The sequence below is a fragment of the Garra rufa genome, unplaced genomic scaffold (assembly GCF_049309525.1).
Source record: "Garra rufa unplaced genomic scaffold, GarRuf1.0 hap1_unplaced_006, whole genome shotgun sequence".
NCBI classification, from domain to species: Eukaryota; Metazoa; Chordata; class Actinopteri; order Cypriniformes; family Cyprinidae; genus Garra; species Garra rufa.
The window spans coordinates 337,793-348,348 of NW_027394281.1; positions in this window are offsets into that span (position 1 = coordinate 337,793).

Below are 10,556 nucleotides of genomic sequence, written 5' to 3' on the forward strand. Positions count from 1 at the left end.
GAATTAAAACCAGGTGGACACAGGGGAGTCAGTCAGCAAACATTTACCCCAACTTGATAGCACTTTCTGCTTTGGTTGAAAAGAAAGATGCTAAAGTTAGAGTAGACATCAGCCGGTTTGCAGTCCGGAGGGCAAGGATATGAAAAAGCGGGTAAAGAGGAGGATGCAAAATAGTGGCCAAATTTAGCCTTACCCGTTCAGCATTTAAAAGCTACAAATTGGGACGAACGTTATATGGGTGCAACACATTTTCAATAGCAGGAAAAGAAACTCAAATGAGGTGGAGCCCTGCCTGCAGTTAATTTCCTCATTAAAACTACCCCAAATAGAAGCACTTATGAACATAGGACCAATCAATGCTGCCATTTGAAGTAATCTTAATGTGTGGAATACCGTGATTAAATGACCAACGCATGTAGAACTCATTGTGGCCATTGTCTCCTGAAGCACTGGTCACTTGAAACTACCCCAACAAATAGCACTTACCAAATACAACAGACAAGTCAGTGCATTTGTGAGGGTACCGATGGTGACAGCTGTAGTAGTTGAAAATCTTGTCCATTTTGAAAATGTAAATTCTGTAGCATCAGAGGAGGTCATTTGCAGTCAGATACACCAGGAGCATGCTGCCTGTTGCAAGGATGGGCTGATCTGAGCAGTTTGGGTTACAGCACCCATTATAAGCATGTTCTTACCTCTTTGGCTTTCCTGTGCTAGTTGGCACTTGGGTACTTTTGAAAGGCTGTTAAGCTTTGTTTGCTGCGTTAATATCTTTGGAACGCCTCATCGTTCAGGAGCATGGGTGGACTTTTCACACATTTGAAGCACGTTATGCAGATGTGACTCTCTTCATAGTTTCTGAATGTAGAAAAGACTAGAGTCCTTTTTTAGAAAGGATTGGATCAGACTAAGCAAAAAACAAAGTGCCAGACCAAAACTTGGGGTAAAACAGCACCCTCAAGTGTTTACAATGGTTATGCTGCAGCAGCGATGGCAGCATGATGATAAAACACCAACAAGACTGCCCCAAAGAGAAGCACTTATTCCTACATAGAATCACAAATGCTTCCCTTTGTAGTCATCTGGAGGGTCTCCTTCAAATGAAACAGAACTGAATTAAAACCAGGTGGACACAGGGGAGTCAGTCAGCAAACATTTACCCCAACTTGATAGCACTTTCTGCTTTGGTTGAAAAGAAAGATGCTAAAGTTAGAGTAGACATCAGCCGGTTTGCAGTCCGGAGGGCAAGGATATGAAAAAGCGGGTAAAGAGGAGGATGCAAAATAGTGGCCAAATTTAGCCTTACCCGTTCAGCATTTAAAAGCTACAAATTGGGACGAACGTTATATGGGTGCAACACATTTTCAATAGCAGGAAAAGAAACTCAAATGAGGTGGAGCCCTGCCTGCAGTTCATTTCCTCATTAAAACTACCCCAAAGAGAAGAACTTATGAACATAGGACCAATCAATGCTGCCATTTGAAGTAATCTTAATGTGTGGAATACCGTGATTAAATGACCAACGCATGTAGAACTCATTTTGGCCATTGTCTCCTGAAGCACTGGTCACTTGAAACTACCCCAACAAATAGCACTTACCAAATACAACAGACAAGTCAGTGCCATTGTGAGGGTACCGATGGTGACAGCTGTAGTAGTTGAAAATCTTGTCCATTTTGAAAATGTAAATTCTGTAGCATCAGAGGAGGTCATTTGCAGTCAGATACACCAGGAGCATGCTGCCTGTTGCAAGGATGGGCTGATCTGAGCAGTTTGGGTTACAGCACCCATTATAAGCGTGTTCATGCCCCTTTGGCTTTCCTGTGCTAGTTGGCACTTGGGTACTTTTTAAAGGCCGTTAAGCTTTGTTTGCTGCGTTAATATCTTTGGAACGCCTCATCGTTGAGGAGCATGGGTGGACTTTTCACACATTTGAAGCACGTTATGCAGATGTGACTCTCTTCATAGTTTCTGAATGTAGAAAAGACTAGAGTCCTTTTTTAGAAAGGATTGGATCAGACTAAGCAAAAAACAAAGTGCCAGACCAAAACTTGGGGTAAAACAGCACCCTCAAGTGTTTACAATGGTTATGCTGCAGCAGCGATGGCAGCATGATGATAAAACACCCATGATGATAAAACAACAACAAGACTGCCCCAAAGAGAAGCACTTATTCCTACATAGAATCACAAATGCTTCCCTTTGTAGTCATCTGGAGGGTCTCCTTCAAATCAAACAGAACTGAATTAAAACCAGGTGGACACAGGGGAGTCAGTCAGCAAACATTTACCCCAACTTGATAGCACTTTCTGCTTTGGTTGAAAAGAAAGATGCTAAAGTTAGAGTAGACATCAGCCGGTTTGCAGTCCGGAGGGCAAGGATATGAAAAAGCGGGTAAAGAGGAGGATGCAAAATAGTGGCCAAATTTAGCCTTACCCGTTCAGCATTTAAAAGCTACAAATTGGGACGAACGTTATATGGGTGCAACACATTTTCAATAGCAGGAAAAGAAACTCAAATGAGGTGAAGCCCTGCCTGCAGTTCATTTCCTCATTAAAACTACCCCAAAGAGAAGCACTTATGAACATAGGACCAATCAATGCTGCCATTTGAAGTAATCTTAATGTGTGGAATACCGTGATTAAATGACCAACGCATGTAGAACTCATTGTGGCCATTGTCTCCTGAAGGACTGGTCACTTGAAACTACCCCAACAAATAGCACTTACCAAATACAACAGACAAGTCAGTGCCATTGTGAGGGTACTGATGGTGACAGTTGTAGCAGTTGAAAATCTTGTCCATTTTGAAAATCTAAACTCTGTAGCATCAGAGGAGGTCATTTGCAGTCAGATACACCAGGAGCATGCTGCCTGTTGCCAGGATGGGCTGATCTGAGCAGTTTGGGTGACAGCGCCCATTATAAGCGTGTTCATGCCCCTTTGGCTTTCCTGTGCTAGTTGGCACTTGGGTACTTTTGAAAGGCCGTTAAGCTTTGATTGCTGCCTTAATATCTTTGGAACGCCTCATCGTTCAGGAGCATGGGTGGACTTTTCACACATTTGAAGCACGTTATGCAGATGTGACTCTCTTCATAGTTTCTGAATGTAGAAAAGACTAGAGTCCTTTTTTAGAAAGGATTGGATCAGACTAAGCAAAAAACAAAGTGCCAGACCAAAACTTGGGGTAAAACAGCACCCTCAAGTGTTTACAATGGTTATGCTGCAGCAGCGATGGCAGCATGATGATAAAACACCAACAAGACTGCCCCAAAGAGAAGCACTTATTCCTACATAGAATCACAAATGCTTCCCTTTGTAGTCATCTGGAGGGTCTCCTTCAAATCAAACAGAACTGAATTAAAACCAGGTGGACACAGGGGAGTCAGTCAGCAAACATTTACCCCAACTTGATAGCACTTTCTGCTTTGGTTGAAAAGAAAGATGCTAAAGTTAGAGTAGACATCAGCCGGTTTGCAGTCCGGAGGGCAAGGATATGAAAAAGCGGGTAAAGAGGAGGATGCAAAATAGTGGCCAAATTTAGCCTTACCCGTTCAGCATTTAAAAGCTACAAATTGGGACGAACGTTATATGGGTGCAACACATTTTCAATAGCAGGAAAAGAAACTCAAATGAGGTGGAGCCCTGCCTGCAGTTCATTTCCTCATTAAAACTACCCCAAATAGAAGCACTTATGAACATAGGACCAATCAATGCTGCCATTTGAAGTAATCTTAATGTGTGGAATACCGTGATTAAATGACCAACGCATGTAGAACTCATTGTGGCCATTGTCTCCTGAAGCACTGGTCACTTGAAACTACCCCAACAAATAGCACTTACCAAATACAACAGACAAGTCAGTGCCATTGTGAGGGTACCGATGGTGACAGCTGTAGTAGTTGAAAATCTTGTCCATTTTGAAAATGTAAATTCTGTAGCATCAGAGGAGGTCATTTGCAGTCAGATACACCAGGAGCATGCTGCCTGTTGCAAGGATGGGCTGATCTGAGCAGTTTGGGTTACAGCACCCATTATAAACATGTTCTTGCCTCTTTGGCTTTCCTGTGCTAGTTGGCACTTGGGTACTTTTGAAAGGCTGTTAAGCTTTGTTTGCTGCGTTAATATCTTTGGAACGCCTCATCGTTCAGGAGCATGGGTGGACTTTTCACACATTTGAAGCACGTTATGCAGATGTGACTCTCTTCATAGTTTCTGAATGTAGAAAAGACTAGAGTCCTTTTTTAGAAAGGATTGGATCAGACTAAGCAAAAAACAAAGTGCCAGACCAAAACTTGGGGTAAAACAGCACCCTCAAGTGTTTACAATGGTTATGCTGCAGCAGCGATGGCAGCATGATGATAAAACACCAACAAGACTGCCCCAAAGAGAAGCACTTATTCCTACATAGAATCACAAATGCTTCCCTTTGTAGTCATCTGGAGGGTCTCCTTCAAATGAAACAGAACTGAATTAAAACCAGGTGGACACAGGGGAGTCAGTCAGCAAACATTTACCCCAACTTGATAGCACTTTCTGCTTTGGTTGAAAAGAAAGATGCTAAAGTTAGAGTAGACATCAGCCGGTTTGCAGTCCGGAGGGCAAGGATATGAAAAAGCGGGTAAAGAGGAGGATGCAAAATAGTGGCCAAATTTAGCCTTACCCGTTCAGCATTTAAAAGCTACAAATTGGGACGAACGTTATATGGGTGCAACACATTTTCAATAGCAGGAAAAGAAACTCAAATGAGGTGGAGCCCTGCCTGCAGTTAATTTCCTCATTAAAACTACCCCAAATAGAAGCACTTATGAACATAGGACCAATCAATGCTGCCATTTGAAGTAATCTTAATGTGTGGAATACCGTGATTAAATGACCAACGCATGTAGAACTCATTGTGGCCATTGTCTCCTGAAGCACTGGTCACTTGAAACTACCCCAACAAATAGCACTTACCAAATACAACAGACAAGTCAGTGCATTTGTGAGGGTACCGATGGTGACAGCTGTAGTAGTTGAAAATCTTGTCCATTTTGAAAATGTAAATTCTGTAGCATCAGAGGAGGTCATTTGCAGTCAGATACACCAGGAGCATGCTGCCTGTTGCAAGGATGGGCTGATCTGAGCAGTTTGGGTTACAGCACCCATTATAAGCATGTTCTTACCTCTTTGGCTTTCCTGTGCTAGTTGGCACTTGGGTACTTTTGAAAGGCTGTTAAGCTTTGTTTGCTGCGTTAATATCTTTGGAACGCCTCATCGTTCAGGAGCATGGGTGGACTTTTCACACATTTGAAGCACGTTATGCAGATGTGACTCTCTTCATAGTTTCTGAATGTAGAAAAGACTAGAGTCCTTTTTTAGAAAGGATTGGATCAGACTAAGCAAAAAACAAAGTGCCAGACCAAAACTTGGGGTAAAACAGCACCCTCAAGTGTTTACAATGGTTATGCTGCAGCAGCGATGGCAGCATGATGATAAAACACCAACAAGACTGCCCCAAAGAGAAGCACTTATTCCTACATAGAATCACAAATGCTTCCCTTTGTAGTCATCTGGAGGGTCTCCTTCAAATGAAACAGAACTGAATTAAAACCAGGTGGACACAGGGGAGTCAGTCAGCAAACATTTACCCCAACTTGATAGCACTTTCTGCTTTGGTTGAAAAGAAAGATGCTAAAGTTAGAGTAGACATCAGCCGGTTTGCAGTCCGGAGGGCAAGGATATGAAAAAGCGGGTAAAGAGGAGGATGCAAAATAGTGGCCAAATTTAGCCTTACCCGTTCAGCATTTAAAAGCTACAAATTGGGACGAACGTTATATGGGTGCAACACATTTTCAATAGCAGGAAAAGAAACTCAAATGAGGTGGAGCCCTGCCTGCAGTTCATTTCCTCATTAAAACTACCCCAAAGAGAAGAACTTATGAACATAGGACCAATCAATGCTGCCATTTGAAGTAATCTTAATGTGTGGAATACCGTGATTAAATGACCAACGCATGTAGAACTCATTTTGGCCATTGTCTCCTGAAGCACTGGTCACTTGAAACTACCCCAACAAATAGCACTTACCAAATACAACAGACAAGTCAGTGCCATTGTGAGGGTACCGATGGTGACAGCTGTAGTAGTTGAAAATCTTGTCCATTTTGAAAATGTAAATTCTGTAGCATCAGAGGAGGTCATTTGCAGTCAGATACACCAGGAGCATGCTGCCTGTTGCAAGGATGGGCTGATCTGAGCAGTTTGGGTTACAGCACCCATTATAAGCGTGTTCATGCCCCTTTGGCTTTCCTGTGCTAGTTGGCACTTGGGTACTTTTTAAAGGCCGTTAAGCTTTGTTTGCTGCGTTAATATCTTTGGAACGCCTCATCGTTGAGGAGCATGGGTGGACTTTTCACACATTTGAAGCACGTTATGCAGATGTGACTCTCTTCATAGTTTCTGAATGTAGAAAAGACTAGAGTCCTTTTTTAGAAAGGATTGGATCAGACTAAGCAAAAAACAAAGTGCCAGACCAAAACTTGGGGTAAAACAGCACCCTCAAGTGTTTACAATGGTTATGCTGCAGCAGCGATGGCAGCATGATGATAAAACACCCATGATGATAAAACAACAACAAGACTGCCCCAAAGAGAAGCACTTATTCCTACATAGAATCACAAATGCTTCCCTTTGTAGTCATCTGGAGGGTCTCCTTCAAATCAAACAGAACTGAATTAAAACCAGGTGGACACAGGGGAGTCAGTCAGCAAACATTTACCCCAACTTGATAGCACTTTCTGCTTTGGTTGAAAAGAAAGATGCTAAAGTTAGAGTAGACATCAGCCGGTTTGCAGTCCGGAGGGCAAGGATATGAAAAAGCGGGTAAAGAGGAGGATGCAAAATAGTGGCCAAATTTAGCCTTACCCGTTCAGCATTTAAAAGCTACAAATTGGGACGAACGTTATATGGGTGCAACACATTTTCAATAGCAGGAAAAGAAACTCAAATGAGGTGAAGCCCTGCCTGCAGTTCATTTCCTCATTAAAACTACCCCAAAGAGAAGCACTTATGAACATAGGACCAATCAATGCTGCCATTTGAAGTAATCTTAATGTGTGGAATACCGTGATTAAATGACCAACGCATGTAGAACTCATTGTGGCCATTGTCTCCTGAAGGACTGGTCACTTGAAACTACCCCAACAAATAGCACTTACCAAATACAACAGACAAGTCAGTGCCATTGTGAGGGTACTGATGGTGACAGTTGTAGCAGTTGAAAATCTTGTCCATTTTGAAAATCTAAACTCTGTAGCATCAGAGGAGGTCATTTGCAGTCAGATACACCAGGAGCATGCTGCCTGTTGCCAGGATGGGCTGATCTGAGCAGTTTGGGTGACAGCGCCCATTATAAGCGTGTTCATGCCCCTTTGGCTTTCCTGTGCTAGTTGGCACTTGGGTACTTTTGAAAGGCCGTTAAGCTTTGATTGCTGCCTTAATATCTTTGGAACGCCTCATCGTTCAGGAGCATGGGTGGACTTTTCACACATTTGAAGCACGTTATGCAGATGTGACTCTCTTCATAGTTTCTGAATGTAGAAAAGACTAGAGTCCTTTTTTAGAAAGGATTGGATCAGACTAAGCAAAAAACAAAGTGCCAGACCAAAACTTGGGGTAAAACAGCACCCTCAAGTGTTTACAATGGTTATGCTGCAGCAGCGATGGCAGCATGATGATAAAACACCAACAAGACTGCCCCAAAGAGAAGCACTTATTCCTACATAGAATCACAAATGCTTCCCTTTGTAGTCATCTGGAGGGTCTCCTTCAAATCAAACAGAACTGAATTAAAACCAGGTGGACACAGGGGAGTCAGTCAGCAAACATTTACCCCAACTTGATAGCACTTTCTGCTTTGGTTGAAAAGAAAGATGCTAAAGTTAGAGTAGACATCAGCCGGTTTGCAGTCCGGAGGGCAAGGATATGAAAAAGCGGGTAAAGAGGAGGATGCAAAATAGTGGCCAAATTTAGCCTTACCCGTTCAGCATTTAAAAGCTACAAATTGGGACGAACGTTATATGGGTGCAACACATTTTCAATAGCAGGAAAAGAAACTCAAATGAGGTGGAGCCCTGCCTGCAGTTCATTTCCTCATTAAAACTACCCCAAATAGAAGCACTTATGAACATAGGACCAATCAATGCTGCCATTTGAAGTAATCTTAATGTGTGGAATACCGTGATTAAATGACCAACGCATGTAGAACTCATTGTGGCCATTGTCTCCTGAAGCACTGGTCACTTGAAACTACCCCAACAAATAGCACTTACCAAATACAACAGACAAGTCAGTGCCATTGTGAGGGTACCGATGGTGACAGCTGTAGTAGTTGAAAATCTTGTCCATTTTGAAAATGTAAATTCTGTAGCATCAGAGGAGGTCATTTGCAGTCAGATACACCAGGAGCATGCTGCCTGTTGCAAGGATGGGCTGATCTGAGCAGTTTGGGTTACAGCACCCATTATAAACATGTTCTTGCCTCTTTGGCTTTCCTGTGCTAGTTGGCACTTGGGTACTTTTGAAAGGCTGTTAAGCTTTGTTTGCTGCGTTAATATCTTTGGAACGCCTCATCGTTCAGGAGCATGGGTGGACTTTTCACACATTTGAAGCACGTTATGCAGATGTGACTCTCTTCATAGTTTCTGAATGTAGAAAAGACTAGAGTCCTTTTTTAGAAAGGATTGGATCAGACTAAGCAAAAAACAAAGTGCCAGACCAAAACTTGGGGTAAAACAGCACCCTCAAGTGTTTACAATGGTTATGCTGCAGCAGCGATGGCAGCATGATGATAAAACACCAACAAGACTGCCCCAAAGAGAAGCACTTATTCCTACATAGAATCACAAATGCTTCCCTTTGTAGTCATCTGGAGGGTCTCCTTCAAATGAAACAGAACTGAATTAAAACCAGGTGGACACAGGGGAGTCAGTCAGCAAACATTTACCCCAACTTGATAGCACTTTCTGCTTTGGTTGAAAAGAAAGATGCTAAAGTTAGAGTAGACATCAGCCGGTTTGCAGTCCGGAGGGCAAGGATATGAAAAAGCGGGTAAAGAGGAGGATGCAAAATAGTGGCCAAATTTAGCCTTACCCGTTCAGCATTTAAAAGCTACAAATTGGGACGAACGTTATATGGGTGCAACACATTTTCAATAGCAGGAAAAGAAACTCAAATGAGGTGGAGCCCTGCCTGCAGTTAATTTCCTCATTAAAACTACCCCAAATAGAAGCACTTATGAACATAGGACCAATCAATGCTGCCATTTGAAGTAATCTTAATGTGTGGAATACCGTGATTAAATGACCAACGCATGTAGAACTCATTGTGGCCATTGTCTCCTGAAGCACTGGTCACTTGAAACTACCCCAACAAATAGCACTTACCAAATACAACAGACAAGTCAGTGCCATTGTGAGGGTACCGATGGTGACAGCTGTAGTAGTTGAAAATCTTGTCCATTTTGAAAATGTAAATTCTGTAGCATCAGAGGAGGTCATTTGCAGTCAGATACACCAGGAGCATGCTGCCTGTTGCAAGGATGGGCTGATCTGAGCAGTTTGGGTTACAGCACCCATTATAAGCATGTTCTTACCTCTTTGGCTTTCCTGTGCTAGTTGGCACTTGGGTACTTTTGAAAGGCTGTTAAGCTTTGTTTGCTGCGTTAATATCTTTGGAACGCCTCATCGTTCAGGAGCATGGGTGGACTTTTCACACATTTGAAGCACGTTATGCAGATGTGACTCTCTTCATAGTTTCTGAATGTAGAAAAGACTAGAGTCCTTTTTTAGAAAGGATTGGATCAGACTAAGCAAAAAACAAAGTGCCAGACCAAAACTTGGGGTAAAACAGCACCCTCAAGTGTTTACAATGGTTATGCTGCAGCAGCGATGGCAGCATGATGATAAAACACCAACAAGACTGCCCCAAAGAGAAGCACTTATTCCTACATAGAATCACAAATGCTTCCCTTTGTAGTCATCTGGAGGGTCTCCTTCAAATGAAACAGAACTGAATTAAAACCAGGTGGACACAGGGGAGTCAGTCAGCAAACATTTACCCCAACTTGATAGCACTTTCTGCTTTGGTTGAAAAGAAAGATGCTAAAGTTAGAGTAGACATCAGCCGGTTTGCAGTCCGGAGGGCAAGGATATGAAAAAGCGGGTAAAGAGGAGGATGCAAAATAGTGGCCAAATTTAGCCTTACCCGTTCAGCATTTAAAAGCTACAAATTGGGACGAACGTTATATGGGTGCAACACATTTTCAATAGCAGGAAAAGAAACTCAAATGAGGTGGAGCCCTGCCTGCAGTTCATTTCCTCATTAAAACTACCCCAAAGAGAAGAACTTATGAACATAGGACCAATCAATGCTGCCATTTGAAGTAATCTTAATGTGTGGAATACCGTGATTAAATGACCAACGCATGTAGAACTCATTTTGGCCATTGTCTCCTGAAGCACTGGTCACTTGAAACTACCCCAACAAATAGCACTTACCAAATACAACAGACAAGTC